Source organism: Bacillus rossius, chromosome 3 (genome assembly GCF_032445375.1).
Source record: "Bacillus rossius redtenbacheri isolate Brsri chromosome 3, Brsri_v3, whole genome shotgun sequence".
Taxonomy (NCBI): Eukaryota; Metazoa; Arthropoda; class Insecta; order Phasmatodea; family Bacillidae; genus Bacillus; species Bacillus rossius.
In genome coordinates, this window is record NC_086332.1 from 12,755,990 (window position 1) to 12,774,679 (window position 18,690).

At 39.7% G+C, this 18,690-nt stretch overlaps 1 protein-coding gene across 1 annotated transcript in view; it reads left to right on the forward strand.

Moving 5' to 3' along the window:
• LOC134530015 (proclotting enzyme-like) overlaps window positions 1-18,690 on the forward strand; it is an 80,089-nt gene that overhangs the window by 13,309 nt on the left and 48,090 nt on the right. The gene's annotated exons all lie outside the window — the stretch shown is intronic.

Consider the following 18,690-nt stretch of genomic DNA (forward strand, 5'->3'; position numbering starts at 1 on the left):
TTATATCAAACTCACAGCCTGACTATTCAAATTAATTATTGTTATTTTTATTTTCAACTACAAAGAACATTAAGTAGAAAATGTAAATAAATTATACCATTCTCCTTATTTTTTACGCAAAAAAAAAGACTATTCAGAATAAATTTTCATTTTAAATACGTTTCTTATGATAGAAACATTTTTTAAGATTTGGGATGAACTAAAAGAAGAGAGGCGCTAGAATTTAGTCTACCAGCGCATCCGGATACACATTTTACTCCAGCTGTCCTTGATCCAGTAAGTCTTAACTAAACGCACACTCATTTTTGCGCTGTAAAAAATGTTTGCATGTAAATATTTTGAGCCAAATAATTTGAATTTAATAAATGGTAATGTGCAATTCCAATATTCAGCCCTTTTATTGCGTTATGATAGGGAATATATTGAAGCATTGTTTGAAGCGTTTTTAATGCGTTCTTGGAGAGCTTCCATTGGTGGAAAAAGAGGCGGAAGTGGAGCCCAGTGAGGTAATTTTGGGCCCACGAAATTTTTTTTGGTCGTAATCTCGCAGCAACCGGTATTTACCACGCACGACATAATCAAGCAGTTATGACGAAATTGCTTGTTGAAAGAAGAACGTAATTTTAAGAAGAGGAGAGCTAAGCCGTAATCACTGCGTGAGTTCCTGTCCCAAATCACGGCGGGGCGACAAAGTTATTTTTGAGGTGTTAGCCAACAGGAGACATATTTTGAGGTGATAGCAGATAATTTGTTTAACAAGGCAACTCAGTCTTCTCATTTTTAACGAGCGATACTAGCTAGCTTGTTAACTTCCAGGCGTGATACTAACTTTCTTGCGGTGCGTGTCGCAATAAGGAATCACACTCTTATTTTAGCCACTTGGATTTTCATCCATAGATGATAATGATAAAAAAAAATTATTTTTTTTTCCTCTCAAGCTTATGCACAAGTAGGTTACTGGTAGATACTATAAATGAAATCGGAAGAAGGCAGAGTCATTTGATGTTGTCAACGTTTACAAACTTCTAATGTGACCATGAATGGCACAATTAACATTGACATTTGAATTGACCTCTTTTAAATGAATCTATTAAGTGTATGTTTAAAAAATAATAATATTTACACAAAAACAGACGGTTCCAAAACATCTCAAAACCAACACAAACCATATTTTTTTTTATTTCTCTATTATTTTAGATCGATAGTCGCTGTCGAATATTATTTTGTGGTTCAGAAATAGTTGTTTTATGTTAGTAACGAAGGTCGTTTAGCATCAGTTAACCCTTTTTTTTTGACGTGACAACGTCTAATAAATCGATGAACGCCGGCTGCACGCACGAAAAAGTGTCCCGTTACGCACATTGTTCCGTTACGGTGTGTCCCGTTGCGCTCATTGTACGCTTGCGCCGCATCTATCTCTCTTCCACTCGATTGGAACAACCATTGATTTGACTTTTTCGAGGCACATCAAACTTGAAACACTCCCATTCGTTTCCTACTTTTCCTATCATCGTCCTATCCTTAACAGAATAACACAGATTGGAAGAAGTTAAATAGCAAACATGTATAAAAGTTATAGTTAAAAATAATCTCTTCGTTAAAGCAATAAACATATTTGAATTAATGAGTGCAAATAAAAGTAAATATATGAATTAAATTGTAGATTTCATTTCACTCCTTCTTTGTATCCATACAAAATAGTGATAATTAAATTAAAATGATTCAATTTTATTCATAAAATTTTTTCATCAATGTTTTGTTATGAAGTTGTCACGTTAAACTATCGTCCGTAAACCGACTTTACAGACAACCAATTTTTTTTGAAACCACTTATTTATTTGTTTCAACGAGGGCGGGGCTCGGGCTGCCGGCCGGGAGGAGGAACAAAGGAAGTCGCAGATCCACCGGTCTGATCGGGCGAGCTGTTGAGGCCCCACACACGATCAGCTCCCAACTGAAAGATTGGACTAAATTGAGGCCTTGAGAACACGCGATCAGTCCAGGTGCTCATTTCAGACCGAACAGTCCGAACTGGCAGTCTGGACTGAACTGAAGTCTTCCCCACACACGATCAGTCTTGCGGTTGCTGATGCTGTTTGATGTATCGTTTCATCGTAGAACATGGAAGAAACTTTAGATGTTGCAATTGCAGTTGCACTTTTAGTTAGATAAAGGAAAACAAAATAGCACAACACCCAAAGAGCAAAAAACAAATATGTCTGGCACGACACTCGGCTGATGGACTGATTGTTTGGACTGGCAAGACGCTGATCCAATACGTGTCAAATTCGGACTGAGTGCTCTCAAGCCCAAGGTTCCGATTTGATGGAAAGCCACCAGTTCGTGAGTCCATCAGTTGCGACTGATCAGTCCACCGTCCTTGCACACACACACTGCAGTTCCGACTGTTAAGTTCAAACTGATATGTACTAACTGACATAGTGTACATATTCCGAGCATTTGTCTATTTGTAAAAAGGGGTCGTGCGGAATTTGTATAATATTTAAATGTGTTCATTATCACTTAACACTACGCATGCAATCTCTGCCAGATTTTTGCCCCTCTTGTGCATTACTCCTGTCATCTCAGACAAAAGAGTTTAAGGGGGGGGGGGAAGAGGATTTATAGTGGAACGTTCAAGAAAATCCCGTTTTTGTTCACGTGATTGTGTCGACACAGCCCTTGTGTTCGACGGCAGAGCGGACTCGGTGTACTGACAGAGCCTCTGTCCGCCGCGGTGATAGCCGGGAGAGCTGTGGGCGTGGCCGTCGCTGATTGGTGGCTACCCGGGGGTGTCACAGGGTTTTGAACTTTAAACTAAAAATATTTTGAAAATTCAAAATAATTTCTGGAATTTTACCGCGTATTTTTTTATACTTCAGTGGGTTCCTACCGTTTATTTCAGTGACTATGAATCACAGACGTAACAAGGTTTTTTTTTTTTAATTCGTCTTCTCTTTGAGCACAGACCCGCTGATTCAACAGTCATTGTAATTTCACTGGTTGAGGTTCAGAGGGCGCGTTACGCGGTTACGCACGGAGGCTCGAAGCGACTGGACCACTGCGATTGTAGTGGGCCCTTGAACACTTTAGCAGGTCTCCGTCTCTCTCAGGAATAATTAGGATCGCGTCGGGGGTCGACGGCTTGACCCTCCACGCACGAGTGCCAGGGTGTCCACAAGGAAAAAAATATTTCGTACCAATTTAGGCAAGAAAAAAAGGTACTAGATTTGAAAAAAAAAGTACTAAATTATAATTTGTTATGGTTTTAACAATTTAGGAAGTTATTATGACATTGCAATGCTCTAACTTAAATATCACACCACACACATACATTCCATAGTTTTTAAAAATAATTACGCTTAATAATAAAACATATTGGAGTTACTGTAATATTATTATATTAAAGAAAAAAAGTACTATACCTGAGCGTAAATGTACTAGACCACTAAAAATACTTATGAAAGTACTAGATCTAGTACGAAAGTACTAACTGTGGACATCCTGACGAGTGCCATCGTGGTCTCTCTCTCTTTCTCTCTCTCTCTCTCTCTCTCTCTCCTCCTTTTCACTCCCGGTTTCCGCTGGGTCCAGCGCGTCCTGTGCCTTCTCCACATTTTTTTTTTGTTTAGATGAGGAGCGCTTTATCTTGACCCACGCAGTGAACGTGAAAGTTTTTTTTTGGGGGGGTGGGGGATTCTGTAATTCCTGAAATACTTTTTTTATATTATTTGTATTGATTATTTACAACTATATTGTTTGATGCTTGAAAACATGAAAACGATTCCTGCGACACATTCATGTTCGTCATACATTTGAAGCACAGACTTGCTCGCTTGTTGTCCAGATAAAGCATTTATGTACAGTATGCTGTTAATATCACGCTGTTCTGCTTGATGTATCACATATAAATATTTGTTTGCAATACTGGCATGAAATTACTATAAACTGCGCAGCAGAATAACTTTTTGGGTTACAAGTTTAAATACGCCTTGAGTATGACAAGTCGTTGTTACATTTAATTGCGGGCAGTGCTGATTACGAAATACAATTTTTCGAAAAAATATAAAAGAAACTTAAAGACGCACACTTGCTAAAGGTAACTAGCATAAAGTGAGGTAGTGTGTGGTGTTTCTAATGGGCTGCTAATATTTCTGTAGCACACTACAAATGCGCTATTTCAAGATATTTTTTTTGTTCTATTACGCTGTAATTTAACTAATTAATTCTCGAATTCTTCGCGCGCTATTTTATGACGCTGAGGCGATGACTCCAGACGAAGAATGCTTATTTAATCCCATTGCTACGATGGCCTTGGGCGGAAATAATGAGTGGTTATCCAAGGGAGGAAAAAAAAGTGATAAGCTTCAGCTCCGCACGTAGGTACATTTGCGCTCGGCTGCAGGAGGAATTCTTAATGACCTCGCCAAATGCCTGTTGCTAATCTCCCTCCCTCCCCCCTCCTCCACCAGCCACTCTTGAGGAGGGGGTAGTCTCTGCCCGCCGCGCCGGCGAGATTACAGTGATCGCGCGGGTCGGCCCGGCTTTCAATCCGCGACGAGTCTCCGCTCCCGCCCCGCGCACTCTGACCCCTCGTCAGCCGCCTGCCAGTTAGGGGCATGTGTCGTTTTGCCTAAAGGCGTTTTGCCTAATTTTAGGCAAAACGCCGTTTAGTAAAACTCCGTTAGGAAAATCACCGTTGGCTAAATAGGAGTTAGGCAAAATGCCTTTAGGCAATTCGCCGTTAGGCAAAACGCTTTTTCCTCTTTTAGGCAAAACGCCATTAGGCAATTCGGCGTTAGGAAAAACGCCGTTAGGCATATCGCGGTTAGGCAAATCGCCGTCAGGCAGGACTCCGTTAGGGAAAACGCCGTTAGGTAAAACGCCTTTAGGCAAATCGCCTTTAGGCAAATAGCCATTTGGCAATTCGACGTTAGGCAAAACGCCTTTAGGCGAAATGACTTTAGGCAAATCGGCGTAACGAATTCATGTTTAGGCAAACCGCCTTTAGGCAAATCGCCTGTTACTCGCCAGTTATGCCCCGGCGCACCTCCGGGCGGGGTGGGGGAGTCCTCGTGGGAACCTTTGGCACGGAGATCGTCGGGAGGTGTTCCCTGTCCTGGTACTTACCGAGCCCCGTCATTTCCTAGGCGCGGTTGTGATATGTCTTCACTTGCGGAATACAGCTTACAGCTAGTTTTACAGAAATATTTTAATTCCTGGAGATACCTTGTACATTACCACAACCAGGAGCTGTTCACCACAGCAATTATAACCAAAGAAGTAAATACTTCTTCAAACAATCTGGAAAATATATTGGTCCGACTTTCCAGATTAAAAAAAAAAAACATTTTGGAACAGCTTACAGACGTGAGTAGATCTCGAAGTATACCTGTTTCTTCTGGAAATATTTTGGAAACTTCTATAAACTCTCGGAACATTTAATGAAGCCTACGTATCATCCTATATGTTCGCCAATAATGAAAAAATAAAAGATCGATTTAACATATTCTCATATTTCATGCAGCGAAAATGTTTCGAATGTTTTTAACTTGATGCATCCAGCATTGGATGTATTTAAGAATTTCATATGATGCCTACTAAGGTAGTTATGTAATTATTTTTGGCCTTTTAAAACTGTTTTTTCTTCCCTTGCACTAATACGTGGTCACATAAAAAACATTTTGGACAAATTGTTTAAGGTAATATTAAAATGGTTGTTTACAAATTCTGACGAATTTGATACTAAGAAAGTTTTAATTTTTTTTTTAATTTCAAACCCTGTTTTTACGATAATAGTTCTTTCATTAAAAATTGTTTCAGCCAAAGGTTTTAGATTAAGTTTAGGAGTTTTACAATAAATTATAATGGATTTGATAGTATATTAAAAATGTAATGACATTTGTCTTTCTAATCTTGTTATTTCCACCCCTGCAGTAATGGTTTTTGATATAAAATTTACCTTAGACAGAAGTTTTAAAATGTATTAAAAATGTTAAAAAAATAAACATTTAATATATAGAATATATGGCAGGGAAGTTTTATCTATTTTCTTATTTCAAACCTCAATTTTTTCAACCCTCGTAGTATTGGTTTTTATTATAAACATTTGTTTCAAACAAAGGTTTTAGGTAAAGATTTAGGTAAAGATTATTGAAGATTCAGAATTTTGTTTTAACGGATCTAATAGTGTACCTACTACGGGAGTTACGCATTTTTTTAAATCAAACCCTATTTTTGAACCCCTTGCAGCAATATTTCGTCTAATCAAAACTTGTTTCAGGCAAAAGTTTTATATAAAAAATATAATATTTACAAACAATTCGAACGAGTTTGATGATGTGCCTACGAGGGCAGTAATAAAAATTTTTCTCATTCAACCCCTGTTTATTCCACCCCTTGTTGTAATGGTTGGTCGTATAAAATATTATTTCAGACAAATGTTGTAGATAATAATTTAAGTTTTTAAAATAAAAAAGAGCATATTTATTAGTGTATGTGGTACGGAAATTATGAATTTTATTTTAATCATACCCATTTATTTTTTCAACCCCTGCAACAATGGTTTGTTTTATCAAATATAGTTTCCAACAAAAGTTTTAGATAAAAAATTTAAGATTTACAAACTATTTGAACGGATTTGATAGTGTACCTACTAAAGGAGTTATGATTTTTTAAAAATTCTAATCCCTCATTTTTCAACCGCTTGCAGCAACGGTTAATCTAATCAAAATTTGTTTTAGACAAAAGTTTAAAATAAAAATTATAAGATTAACACACAATCCGTACGAATTCGATTTTGTATCTACGAAGGGAGTTATGATTTTATTTTGTCCTCCAACCCTTGTTTTTTTTTTTTTACCCTTTGCAGTTATGGTTAGTCGTATCGTAAACCTATTCAAACAAAGTGTTTTTGTATTTAACCTACGAGTTATAATACTTTCAAACGGATGTGATATTTTCCATATTATGGGAGGTTATACATACACATTTCAGTTGACGATGGTTTTGGGGTCTATGGATCATGAAACAAATAACTACATAAATTTTTTCCGGAAATCACATCAGGGTAACGGCTACAACAGGTATTACTTCTTCGAAATCTACCTGAAAGGTGAATAATGCCAACATTAACAAAGGCCGTGTCCAAACACACTGAGCAATTTTGCGTAGCTTCGTTTGCTGTTCTGTAGTTTCACATACCGGTGTTCCCAACGTAGACACCATTTCATAGCGAATGTCACTCGTGTGTGTTTGCTTGTGCTACATTAATATTATCTAGAAGACCTGAAATGGTAAATTTTCATTCGACATCCTCCATACAGAAACTGCATGGTCAAATGCTCAGATGCTCACCCTCATCTAACTTGGTCAGGATTACACACTAAAACGTATGTGCCCATCTTAGTATTTACAGATTGGCCACCGCATATATTTTTCTTTGATGCAGGTAGGTATTTAGATGTATGTAGGAGCTAGCTCGAAGTGGATCAAGCTTGTTAATGTGTAGTTGTAGCCGCTTAACACCAGACAAAGTCCATACGGACCCCTTTCATATGTAGTCTTCTTCCTCTATACATATCTTAGAAACTGCTTTAAAATGGTTCCATACTTAGGTACCCCCCTCATTTTATCGATGTGATACATCTAGCCAGTGTAAAGCTAAGGCGCACACAGATAATGGACTGGATTTTACTTGGCCTGAGTTCAGTTGGGTAAGAAATTCCGTTTGTTTGCTCCCTAAAAAAAAAGGTAGAGATGAAGTCTGCCTCCTTTAAAAACGCTTTAGAGCATCGCCAACATGCCGTTGTCTCATGGTATTCCCCCTTCTCGCGCGCCGAGGGATATCTGCGAGAGGTCGAAGCACTCGGTCGAGGAAATTGGCAACAGTCAACAAGGTAACCGGTCCCCCGCGACGTGTGGGCGGGACCGCCGAGGAGCCGGCGAGGGGCGCCGATTGGTCGGAGCTCGCCGGCGGTGGGAGGAGGCGCACATGAGGGATCGAGTCCAGGTGTCGAACCCTGGACGGGGGCTGCCGGAGCAGGGAGGGGGTCGCCTCGCTCCAAGGCCACCGAGGGGCAGACCTGTCCGCGGCGCATGCCCCGCTGAGGTGCTGCTCCGGGGTCTCCCGCCCTGGTTGTTCAACACGCTACACCTCAACCCTAACCGTGTTCCTGGTGCATGAAAGAACAAGGCTAGTCTTCTTTTTGACGTGACAACGTCTAATAAATCGATGAACGACGGCTGCACGCACGTAAAAGTGTCCCGTTACGCTGTGTCCCGTTACGCTCCATGTACGCTTGCGCCGCATCTATGTATCTCTCTTCCACTCGACTGTTTATAAAGTGAAGTGAAAAGTTAATGTGGTTTTCATTGCTTATTACAACAACAATTTCGGCAATAAAGGTTAATTATTCTTGCATTTTAAAAACCTGATTACTAGTATAATTTCAAGTATTTATTCTTTTATTATTAAAATAAAAATGATTCAATTTTATTCATAAAGTATGCAATCATTTCATCAGTGTTTTTTTATGACGTTGTCACGTTAAACTATTGCCCGTAAACCGACTTTACAGATAAACAATTTTTTTTTTCTTTGGTGTCCTATCCGTTGCTTATCTGTTGCCCAAACACGGCCGCGCATGCGCAAGGCTCACTTTTTTTTTAGTTGATTTCGTCCAGATGGCGGACCCGCGTCTGGTGCCATTGACTCGTATATATTCAATTTCGTGAACATCGGGAGACGTACCAAACGTGTTGGTGTGCCAAATGAAACTTCACGGTAGCGAAACTCTCCTGGAATACAACAATTTTGTACACTTCAATAATCGCAATTTTAAACAAAACAAAAAGTTCTTGAGAAAATTAAAAAAGGCCGTTCTATTTTTTTTCGTGCGACGGTGCTGCTATTGTTATTGGTTTTTTTTTTTGCCGTAACAATTATATCGATGGTTGAGAAACGTTTCTAGCCTCGTCGCCAGGGCTCCGTTTATTGAAACTGATGCCGATCTGTTTCCTCGCTGAAATTCGGTTTGGACGCGTTCTGGAATACGGCCCGCGGGCTAGGTTACGGTCGAGTCCCAACGAGGGAATGCTTATTCGCCAGCTTACCCGAACGTCTTCGAATACCGCCCTTGGTTTCCTTCCAGCGCGGCGCTACAATAATGCCGGATCGCTCGGACCCTGTCTTCAACTGCACCGTCAACGATTACGGTACATACATGTAAAAACTTTGCAAAAAAAAATTGGTTGTCTGTAAAGTCGGTTTACGGACGACAGTTTAACGTGACAATGTCATAAAAAAAACATTGATGAAATGATTGCATACTTTTATGAATAAAATTTAATCATTTTTATTGAATTATCACTATTTTGAATGGATACAAAGAAGGAGTGAAATGAAATCTTCAATTTAATTGATAAATTTAATTTTATTTGCACTCATTAATTCAAATATGTTTATTACTTTAACGAAGTGATTATTTTAAATATAACTTTTATACATGTTTGCTATTTAAATTCTTCCAATCTGTGTTATTCTGTTAATGATAGGACGATGATAGGAAAAGTTTAATGTGCCTCGAAAAAGTCAAATCGATGGTTGTTCCAATGGAGTGGAAGAGAGATAGATGTGGGGCAAGCGTACAATGAGCGTAACGGGACAATGAGTCACCCTTTTTCGTGGGTGCAGCCGGCGTTCATCGATTTATTAGACGTTGTCACGTCTAAAAAATAATGTATGAACCCCAGACGTCATACGACGCGCTGCACGACCCGGTTGATTTAAACGCATTTTCAATATTACAAAAAGTTTTACCAGAAAAGCAGTTTTCAAATATTCAGATTATGGATTAGAACTTAGACCTTTCAATATACACATAAATCAAAACATACATAAAATATATATTGAATAATTTTGACTTGAATGAAACTATATCCTTTCTATAGACATACGGTCAGTACACGAGCAGTTTTCCTGACGCACGTTTCCGGGGCGCCGAGGGACGCCAGTGCCGATGTCGTCCTTTGGGTGCGAGCTTCCCCCCCCCCTTCCCTTCCGACCCGCGCCTCTTGCTTGCGAGTGGGGCGCGAGAACCGATTCTGTCGACGAAGTATCGAACACGTATTTCCGTTATATGGCATCCATGTTTTGTTGATTTTACGAAAATTCTGAGTTGACAAATACTCAAAAACCAAATCGGCACAACGTCTGAACACCGAAAAAGCTTCTAACGGACTCAAATAATCACGGTAATGAACGAATGCGTATTTTGGAGCGAGGTATGTAGCACTGAGTTCGCATTTCTCTTTGCGTTTTCATGTTGTCAGTTTTTTAAAATGTTTTTTTTTTTTTTTACGTGGCGTCTAATAAATAGATGAACGCCGGCTGCACGCACAAAAAGTGTCCCGTTACGCACATTGTCCCGTGACGCTGTGTCCCGTGACGCTCATTGTACGCTTGCGCCGATTTCGTCAATGTTTTGTTATGACGTTGTCACGTTAAACTATCGTCCGTAAACCGACTTTACAGACAATCAATTTTTTTTTAAGTTATAAATTTAATGTTTTTACTTGCTCTACGTCATTCAAATTTTAAATAAATATATTTATTGTTTTGCAATACACTAAAAAAAAATATATTAAGTCGTTGTTGTTGTAACCCTTTTTTCCGCGTGACGCAGAGCTGCAAATAATTGCGACGATTACAGCGCTCCTGCCGGAAGCTTGTAAAAACGCTAAAACGCCGAACGCTAGTTACCGAATACCGAGCGGATTGGAAGGCGGGCTCGGGCCTTCGCAATGACCTTCTCCTCGGCGGCGCAGGGTCAGTGCCTGGGGGAGGGGGGGGGGGGAGGGGGGGCGCCACTGACCAGCGCCACGACAGCGCTAATGACGAGGGACCTGCCCCCCACCACCGCGGCCCGCGCGGGCCACCAGGCCGGGGGAATGCCAGCCGCGGGGACCGTGAGCCAACTGCAGAATGTTACACCGCTTCTCGTTCCTCCCTGTTTTACCCCCCTCCACCACCCCCCCTCCCCGTGCGCTAAACGCGAGCAACGGTACCGCCTGCGCTCCTCGAATTAGCGGCGCAGTTCGGCCGCCGCCGCGCTCAACAAGTTTTGATCGTGTCGGACCGACGCGACGTGTCCCAACTCGCGTGCGGAATTCAGGTCGTTACCACAACGCCGAACGTACAATAACGCCAAAAACCATAACGCCGAATGCCAAATTGACCGCAACGCCGACAGCTAGAAAACTGCTGTGTACCACAACGCCGAAATTCAGTAACGCCGAAAAATGTTGCTGCGGGGAGGGGGGCCACAGGAGAAAAATTAAAAACAACTGAATGAATTTGTGTACCTAACCTAACCTAGGCTAGCCTAACCTAACCTAACCTAATCTAACCTTACCTAACCTAACCTTACCTAACCTAACCTTTGTGGCAATCCTGCAATTATATTTTTCGGCGTTAATGTATTTCGGCGTTGTGGTAATTCGGCGTTGTACACAGCAGTTTTCTAGCTGTCGGCGTTGTGGTCAATTTGGCATTCGGCGTTATGGTTTTCGGCGTTATTGTACGTTCGGCGTTGTGGTGCGTCCCCGTGGAATTCTTATCCAGCCATCCTGGTCTTGAAAACCTATCTAGCGTTGTTCGTCGTACAGTCGGGTATCTGCACTCGTGTTTGGCGGAATTAACCTATTTTTTATATTACGACGAGCGACGAAGATCGGCAACATATGTCAGTACATAAAGACAGTATGTATAACCCAAAAAATTTTTTTTTATGGAAATTTCCATAATTTCATTTTTTGACGTGACAACGTCTAATAAATCGATGAACGCCGGCTGCACGCACGAAAAAAGATGACTCATTGTCCCGTTACGCATTGTCCCGTTACGCATTGTCCCGTTACGCTGATTGTACGCTTGCGCCGCATCTATCTCTCTTCCACTCGATTGGCCTATGAATCTACTATTATATTAAATAGGTTAGGGCGGGCTTTTCAAAAGTAGCTTTTAAATTTAGTACTTTAACTAAACTATTTTTTTATTAATTAATTGTTTTTGTTTATTTTTCAATTTTTCCAAAATAAAGAGCAACAAACAAAAAGAAACATAAAAGAGAATTTAAAAAATATTTAGAAATTTTAATATCAAAAGGAACCGCCTAACCGACGTGCAAGGGAATATACTATTTTATGAAGCCAATTGAACATTACAATTAAACAATCACTTTCATTCAAAAAGTTATAGTTAAAATAATCTGTTCGTTAAAGTAATAAACATATTTGAATTAATGAGTGCAAATAAAAGTAAATGTATCAATTAAATTGTAGACTTCATTTCACTATTCTTTGTATCCATACAAAATAGTGATAATTCAATAAAAATGATTCAATTTTATTCATAAAAGTATGAAATCATTTCATCAATGTTTTGTTATGACGTTGTCACGTTAAACTATCGTCCGTAAACCGACTTTACAGACAACCAATTTTTTAGTTAGTTATGAGGAAATAGTAAAATTACAAATTTTATTTACTTATTAGCTTATTATTGCATTCACGTTCTTGACAACACACGAATTTGCACAATTTGAGGTAACACAATGGAATGAATACTTTCAAATTTTGGGCATGCATTTCGACAATTTTTTTATTTTATTTACAGTCATAGAAACAGAAAGGCTGTACAGCAAAATATACAACACGTTCTGCATATGCCAAATAAAAGTACCTACCTTATGAAATGGTATGCTAAGTCCTTAATCAAATACAGTTCTTCTGTGAAAATTCCTGTAAGTGTGTGAAATAACGTTGACTACAAAAATTAGCTACAATTTATTTAATACTTCTGGGAACCTATTCTATAGACATGGCATCAGAACTTTAATGTAGTGTCCAACAATAAGTGTATTATTACTGAGGCAAGTAAAATATAATGTTTGTTTTGAGCATAAAATTTTTTTTTAAATGTAATTCGTAAATATTATAAAGACTAAAGACCCTAATTATTCCGTAATTTCATCTGATCTGTTGTGATATTACAAAAATAAGTCTAATATACAAACGCGCTTACTCAAAAAATTGCTATATTATTTGTGATTGTGTAGCACTTTTAAAGACCTCAAATATATGACTTCATGGTCTCTTTGGTCTCTTTGGTTGTTCCATTAATATTCTTGTGATAGCATATTCTGCTTATTCTGCTTTTTTTCCGTAAACAAGTACAAACAGAAATTTAGTGTATTTATAATCCAATATTTAAATACCTGGTTTAATTATATTAAATAGGCTCAAAAATAACTTGATTTCGTGAATGCAGTTCCAATTGTTATTTGATCTCTAAAACTTTATTGTTTATTGTAATAATAATTATTTCAGTATTTTTTTTTTAAATTCCTTTTAAATAACTGCCTTAGATTACTTGACGTTTACCAATTTGATTTTAAATTTAGCATCGGCAAAAACTGGCCTTGATTTCAAAGGTGAAAGAATTCGCTCATAGCCTACCAAGCGGCACGGGCATTGACCTCAAGGAAGTCACGTATGAAGGTTAAAAAAAAAAAAAAAAGTTTGTAAACAAAAACTCAACCTGTAGGAAAGAGAGAAAGAAGTAGTTGGAATCGGTTCGCCGGGCGCGCGAACAAAATTAAGGTTCTTCGTTGGGATTGGCGGGGCCGTCTCCTTCGTGCCGCCCCTCCCGGCTAAGACTCCTCAGCAGTGACCTTCGGAAGGTGAACGATCGCAGGCGAGAACAAGGCGTGGTCTCCCCCTCCCCCCCCCCCTCACGGTTCTCTTCCCCTTCTCCCCGCGCGGTTCTCGTATCCTCGAGCCCGGCCCCAGTGTGGCCAATTTGGTGACATTTACACCAGATCTGGTCATTTTTAAAACGACTCGGTGACAGATTTTAAATTTTGTGACATGTCGATAGATTGCGAGGTTTTTTTTTTAAAAAAAAATGGTGACAAATCTGATGTACATCTGGAAAATAACGAAACAAGGTAAATAATGAGGAATCTTAGATTCCTGGATGAGTAGGTGTAGACTGAGTGATTGTTTAGCAGATGATTCAGAATATCCAGAGAGAAAGATAACGTGTTGTAAATAAAGGTATTAAATCACTTCGGTTTTTTCGTTGGTTGGCTTATTGTTTGCAAACTAATTTGAAGATTTTGTGAAAATCTGGTGATTTTCTGGTGTTTCTGAAGAGCTTGCAGATATGGAGACATTTGTTTCCCATGAGTTGGCAACCCTGCCGCTAACTACGTGGTGTTGGCTGAATTGCGAGACGGCCGGCCGTACTGGCTGTCGCCTAGAGGTAGGGAACCGTCCGGATTAGGCGCTGATCGATTACAAGGTGTGAGGTCGACGCCATTCCTGCAATTAGGCCGCGTTTTAAAGTAGGCCGTGACAAGCTCGTTTGCTGCCGAACGAGCGGAGATCGATGAATTTCCATAAAGGCCAAGAGGCTGTTTGTGCCAGCAGAAGTGATGAAGAATAGTAGGGAGAGAGATAGAGGAAGAGAGAGAGAGAGAGCCGGAGAGAAAAATTGGCAAGCCTTTATAGATAAATAAACAGGCTGTCCTGGAAGCATACGAGCGGGAACTAAAGATAGTTGTATGGACACTTAAACCGGTTATTTTGACATTCAGTGCGTGAGGTTAGTTTCGGTCATCCCACTCGTCTCGCATCCTCCCTTCTGAGCCACAATGGGCGCCACTGCTGCAAGGCCAGGCAAAGATTTGTCAAATTTCTGAAACAAATCTTAAAAATAAATGAAGTTTAGTTAAATATAACCATTGCCCGTAGTTCTGTAGATGAATACGAATTTTCACAGTGTGCTTAAAATTTTTTTAATCTCGTTTCAAAGATAAAGCTGGCCTTCCTTGTAACTTCGAAGCAGAAGTTGGAGAGAAACAAAGTTCATAAGCCAGTTTGTTTGCTCAAGAAGAAGAAGAGATGCCTCTTTCAGAATTCGCGGAATTTTAACCGGAGTGTGTTGGTCCAGAGGTTCACTCCAGTGGAACTCTACCAGTTGTTCTCTTCTGCGGTAGATGCAGCACGGATGGCATAACCTGACTGTGATGAATTAGCACTCACAGATCCGCAGCCAATCAGGTCACGCTCGTTGGTCAAAGCCGCGACAGCAGAGGTGGTCAAAACTATGAAATCCCCATGTTTCCCAGCATTTACAATCAGCCTGCTGATGACGGTAGTATATCTCGGTTCACGAAACTTAGCAACTTTTTAGTCTTAAGAAGCCTACTACGTTCGCCTGTGTATTTGGTGGTGTCTTCAAGAGCTATTGCCCATTGTCGGTAATTGTGTCGTTGATTCGTCTGTTTCATTATTTTCAGTTTGTTTTTCCACGTGGTTTTACTGACTTAACTCCTTCTTCGGAAATCCAAACATGTTTAATAATTAATTTTTTATAATATGTAGTTAGACTTGGTTTGCACATTTTTTTAATCAGTCTTGGTTTTCTGCAGTGCAACATCATAATTTTTCACCAATTTACTTATCCCAATTGCAAGAAACTTTTAAAGATTGCATCAAATGAATGAGTGGTGTGGAGTATTGTTCAAAATAACTTAACCGAAGATCTTATTTTCGAACGAAGCATCTTGCAGATCCTCGACCCGCTGCAAGGCGCGGCAAAGGGAAGACGGCAGATCTGGCACAGCCTGGTGCCAGCGAGGTGCCGCGTCGCTGGTCCACGAAGTTATTGGAGTGGAAAGTTGCTGTTGGCAGGCCGATGGAAAGGTTCACCGGTGAACTCCGCGAGTAATCGATGCAGATCAATATGGAATGTTGATCAATGGCCAGGAATATGTAAAGGGGAAGTCCTGCAGACGCACAGACCATAACAATGATATAAACTTATTCTAGTCTTCTATGCATGGGGCCGACATTAGGTTATGATTTCCACTAGGGAGCTCAAAACCAGTCCACGTTTTGACGCATGTTTGTTAACATTTAATACTTTTATTTCCACAAAAGCGCTGCTCTTTCACAATTCAAAATCTATAATTCTATTTTTATACATTACATGTTTTAGTACTACACTAGTCACGTAATTTAAAACAATTAGAGCATTCAAAACTCCAAATTACTAAGTTTTTGAGATTTAAGTAATTTTGAAATTCGTGCCAACTGCTTCTGCCATGGCCGATGTCTTTGACAGATCTATTGGCAAACAAATGTTTACTGTTGGTGCCACAAATTACAGAGTCCAATATGAATAAAACATTTTTTTTCTTTCAAAATAACTAAATTAAATAAACCTAAGTATAGTTTTCGAGCTGAGTTAGAATATCCTTTCTGTTTTTTCCACTTCATGAGACAATGTTTCTTTTTGTGACTAACATTTAGAATTAGTAGGCACTAACGTAACACGAAATATAAAAATGCAACTCATTTTGAGTTATCTAAAACGTTGCACATAATGATTGTGGGCCATATTTTGTTTTTGCGGTGTCTCTTTTCAGGATTCAGCAGTATTCGGGCAGCATAATGGAACTCCAGCTGTTTATGTACCCCTTTCGCATGACATAAGTTTTTGTAATTTATTCATTCCTGCATTAGCATTATGCATAGATTTATTTTAAGATAATACATATGTATTGTACATACCTATAATTGTTTCTTAAAGCTCCCTCGAAAGTTTAAAAAAAAATGTAGTAATCTTTTATGTCCCAAATTTTTAAAATATTGATGAATCGTTAAGCAAGAAATATAATAAATTCTTTTAAACAGAAAAATGCAAGCACTAAGCAAAAAAAACCATACAACTTAAGCAATAACCCATACAACACTAGACGGCCAGCTACAACTAAGATTTTAGGACCAGTAATTGCCGCCGCGCCGCGCAGAAATATTCCGCTCCGAATTCTCCCGAGAGTTCCGGCGCCGGAACAATTCCGCGGCGGACAGGGCTGCGCCATAGTGGGCGCATCCTGGTTTAAATACATGCAAACTGTTGAGCCGGAATTCTTTCCAGGGCTGCGCGGGGCTGCGCGGCGAGACGTAGTGTGCGACGAGCTTGGTCCTCAGGGACCTATTGCGTAGAAAAGAGGAGTGTTTGTCCTGTCTACATCTGGCATGACTTTACTGCCCGTCTTGAAGGATGTTAGTGGTGGGATGATGACTAGAATAATGAGGAGAAAAAATTTTTTTAAAAACAGTGAGAAAGAAATACGACGGCACTTTGAGAAAACCTACGCTTTGACAGTCGTATTATTCATCAAGCCACGTCACTTATCGTTTTAAATAGACCTGAACGCCAAGGTACAGTGTAAAACACTCGAACCACCGCGGGTTCCTTAAAATAATTTCAGAGCCCTCATATATGTATTTACCACGAAATATCTTTATTATTCGCCAATTTTTTTATTAACAAAATAAATATGTGACTAGTTGTGTATGGATGTAATGTAATTGTAATGCAGCTGTTCTCAAAAATAATTGTCCTTGCATTTTAGACTCATAAACTAATGAATACGTATACAGTTATAATTAGTGCTGTCCAAACAAGTCACAATGTATCCCGTGATAATTTCTTGAAAACGCGGGAGTGATATTTTAATAACAAAAGCCTTCGAGATAACCATAAAATGCCCATAAAGTAAGGCAAATGAAATAAAAAAACCTCCATCCCGTCACCAGGCGCTTCATACGCCATCTTAATTTTTTTTCGTTCAAATAAAATCAAACGCGAACGCGTCTGGCTTCCTGCCAAACGACCTGCAGCTCCGATGTAAATTTCGTGTTTTTCGCAGCACACACTCGCTCGAGCAAGGCGAGAACGGGTCCCCCAGTCTCGGCAGGCGCCAGCGCGAGAGGCCGTTTCTGCACGAACGCATAAGAGCGTGGGCATCAGACACACGGTGTTCCGAAACACGGCCGCTTCGACTCCCATGCGTTCCGTCGGGCTCCCGGCCAACCTGAAGAGGGAGTTGTTGCCAGCGGTGACCTTGGCGTAACGAACTCATCGCATAAGATTCGGCCGTCCTTGCGAGGCAACGAAGGAAAAAAAAAATAGGAGGAGTTATGGGAGTATAAAGTACCGTTTCGCGACGTGTTAGCGAAAACTGCCAGTGTTAAAGTAGCGAATGTAAGAGCGCAGACAGACGCGTTAATCGGGACAGGCCGGGTTCAAGGGAATTACAGACTGAAATTTAATCAGGCTTTAGAGGCCTGGGATCCGTTGCAAAATTCCTTCAGACAGGGTCCAGTTCCCAAATTAGCAGAGCCGAGTTGAGAAAGTAATATCTTACGTGCACAGTATTTCTGGTCTCGGACCAAGCCATTTTTATGGCATTTTTATGGAATGAGCATAAGAGTACCATATGCGTTCCACATCACTTCACTCTAAAAAAAAATGGGGGGGGGGGGGGCGTTGTCTGTAAAGTCGGTTTACGGACGATAATTTTACGTGATAACGTCATAAGAAAACATTGATGAAAAATTGCATACTTTTTAATTTTCACATATTATTTACAGTTTTTGCAAATTTTATTTAAAAATGTTGTTTAAATATCATCACGAACAATTAGTTATAGAAATAAACTGAAATCAAATCAATGTCAATAAATTGTTAATTTTAAATGATGAAATTGGAAAAATAAATCAATTTTTTTAAATTTCTGCTTCTAAAAAGCCCGCCTTAACCTCTTTGATATT